We start from the raw sequence: 3,612 nt of genomic DNA on the forward strand, positions 1-3,612 counted from the left end.
CCGTACTACTAACCTATAATATAATACTGTACTACTAACCTATATATAATACGTACTACTAACCTATAATATTAATACCGTACTACTAAACCATAATTATAATAACCGTACTACTAACCTATAATATAATACCGTACTAACTAACCTATAATATATACCGTACTCTAACCTATAAATATAATACTGTACTACTAACTATAATATAATTACTGTACTACTAACCTATAATATAATACCTTACTACGAAACCTTATAATATAATATATAATACCGTACTACTAACCTATAATTAAATACTGTACTACTAACCTATATATAATACTGTATTACTAACCGTATAATATAATACCGTACTACTAACCTATAATATAATACTGGTACTACTAACTATTAATATAATAATATAATACTGTACTACTAACCTATAATATATACTGTATACTAACCTATAATATAATACCGTACTACTAACCTAAAATAAAAATATAATGCTGTACTATAACCTATATATTATACAGTACTACTAACCTTGGTTAACCCACAACTAACGTCTCACCTTACTGTAATTGGTCAGTTGCTCGATTTAAGTTCTGATCCCATAAGTGTAAGAGAGAGATGAGCTGGAAACCAGAACGAGAAGCTCCACCCTCTTTTCTTTGCATTGCACGGCGAAGTCTATTGGCTAAACGTCGCCTCCCCTTACGAATTTAAGATGCTAAAACCTGCGAAATCTATGTTGGATCAAAATAACCAGTGATGAAAAGCCCAGCACCAAACTATTTCGCTCATTAGCTATGGTGCCATAGTATAGATGCAATAACCATAGTATAGATCTATATAACCATAGAATTAGAGTTATAAACCATTAGTATAGATCTATATAACCATAGCTATAGATCTATTATAACCATTGTAGAATCTATATAACCATAGTATTACCTCTATATAACCATAGTATATATCTATATAACCATAGTTAATAGAGTTAGAGTAACCATAGTATAAGATCTATATAACCATAGTATAGATCTATTTTAACCATAGTAAGAGTTATATAAACCATAGTATAGATCTATATTAACATAGTATAGATCTTATAACCATGTATAGATCTACAGTTGCAGAAAAAGTATATGAACCCTTTGAATACCTGCGATTTCTGCATAATTGTCATTTAAAATTTTATTTATCTTCATCTAAGTCTTTCACAACAAACAGACAAACACAGTCTGCTAAAAAAAATTAATAATCACACCCTTTGTTTTTTTATTTTTCTGTCTCATACTCTAAACATCATTGCTCATACAAACATCACAGTTGTAGAGGGTGTGGAAAATTATGTACCCAAGCGCTTCTCCAAAGGCTATTGGGAGTCAGGGAGTCGCTGACGACCTGAGAAGTTTCCAAATCATCTTACGAGCAGCGAGATCCTGAAGATGTTTCGGTTCAGAGCTTGCCCTGCCCTAATAAAAAAAACACACAAAAATTTGACGTGACTATTCACAACGAGCATTTGCCTTGATCTGAACCCATGCCTCGAACAAAAGGGATCTCAGAAGACCTAAGATAAGAAATGTTGACTTGCATTCAAAGCTGGAAAGGGTTACAAAAGTATCTCTAAAACCTTTGATGTTCATCAGTCCACGGTAAGTACAAATGTTGTATCTATAAATGGAGAAAGTTCAGCACTGTTGCTACTTCTCCCTAGGAGTGGCCGTCCGGCAAAGAACTGCAAGAGCACAGCGCAGAAGTTCAATGAGGTCAAGAAGATCCCTAGAGTGTCAGCTAAAGACTTACAGAAATTTCTGTAACACGCTAGCGATCTCTGTTGACGAGTCTACGAACGTAAAACACTAAACAAGAATGGTGTTCATGGGAGGACACCAGGGAAGAAGCCACTGCTGTCAAAAAACATTCTGCACGTCTGAAGTTTGAAAGCGCACTGGATGTTCCACAGCGCTACTGGCAATATTCTGGGACAGATGAAAACTACATTGAGTTGTCTTGGAAGAAACATACAACTCTATGTGTGGAGAAAAAAAGCACAGCACACCAAACATCAAAAACCCCATGCCCAACTGTAAAGTATGGTGAGGCAGCATCATGGGTTGGGCTGCTTTACTGCCTCAGGGCCTGGATGAATGAATTCACAAAAGTTTATCAAGACATTCTGCAGGAGAATGTGAGGCTATCTGTCCGCAATTGAAGCTCAACAGAAGTTGGTGATGCAAACAGGACAACAACCAGAAGTAAATCACCAACAGCATGGCATCAACAGAAGAAAGTATGCCTTCTGGTAGTGCCCAGTCAGATTCCTGAACTCAAAACCCGATTGAAATTCTGTGGCATGACCTCAAGAGAGGGGTTTCAAATATTGCTGAATGAAACAGTTTTGTAAAGAGGAATGGTCCAAAATTCCTCCTGACCGTTGTGCAGGTCTGATCCGCAACTACAGAAAACATTTGGTTGAGGATATTACCGCCAAAGGAGGGTCAACCAGTTATTAAATCCAGGCGTTCACATACTTTTCCCACCCTGCACTGTGAATGTTTACACGGTGTGTTCAATAAAGACATGAAAACGTATATTTGTTTGTGRYTTATTAGTTTAAGCAGACTGTGTTTGTCTATTATTGTGACTTAGATGAAGATCAGATCAAATTTGATGACCAATTCTTTTTTTTTAACCTTTATTTAACTAGGCAAGTCAGTTAAGAACACATTCTTATTGTCAATGACGGCCTAGGAACAGTGGGTTAACTGCCTTGTTCAGGGGGCAGAACGACAGATTTTTACCGTGTCAGCTTGAAGGCTTCGATCAAGCAACTTTTCGGTTACTGGCCCAACGCTCTAACCACTAGACACTACCTGCCACCCCAATTTATGCAGAAATCCAGGTAATTCCAAAGGGTTCACATACTTCTTGCCACTGTATTATAACCATAGTACAGATCTATGGTACCAATTTGTAAGTCGCTCTGGATAAGAGCGTCTGCTAAATMACTTAAATGTAAATGTAAATGTACCAAATGTCTGCCCGTGAGAGATTACCGTACTACTAGCACACTTGGAAAACCAATCAAGAGCTTGGAGATCAACTGATTAATGGAATTATCTTTGTTAGTACTGGGCTGTAACAAAAGCCTGCACACCTTGTGAGACATCAGGACTAGAATTGCAGAACACTGTTATGGAGCCTAGGTTAGGTTGTGAGCGGTCAGTAGGCTGGCATGGGGATGAGAAATGCCGTATGGTCTCGCTGTGGAGAGCTTGGTATCCTGGTTTGGGCACAGAGCGTTCAGCGCCTCCCGCTCCTGTTGCCAGCGATTGCCGACCGCATGCTGGTCCTGGGCAGACACAGCACAGACTGCTGGGACACGGCCAACCCTGGGAGGCTGTCTATGACATGACATCCTACCAGATAGACACACATACTGTACACTCGCTCACACTGCCCACCCCTCTGTGTATCTTGGGGAAGTGACAGCATTCTCTTTCCTGTGTCTGTCTCTTGTGGGCTGCGTGCCTTAGCAATGAGGATGGCCCAATGCGCTCGCACATACACACACACACGCACGCACACACACACGCACATTCACACACACACACACAC

Source organism: Salvelinus sp. IW2-2015, linkage group LG4p (genome assembly GCF_002910315.2).
Source record: "Salvelinus sp. IW2-2015 linkage group LG4p, ASM291031v2, whole genome shotgun sequence".
NCBI classification, from domain to species: Eukaryota; Metazoa; Chordata; class Actinopteri; order Salmoniformes; family Salmonidae; genus Salvelinus; species Salvelinus sp. IW2-2015.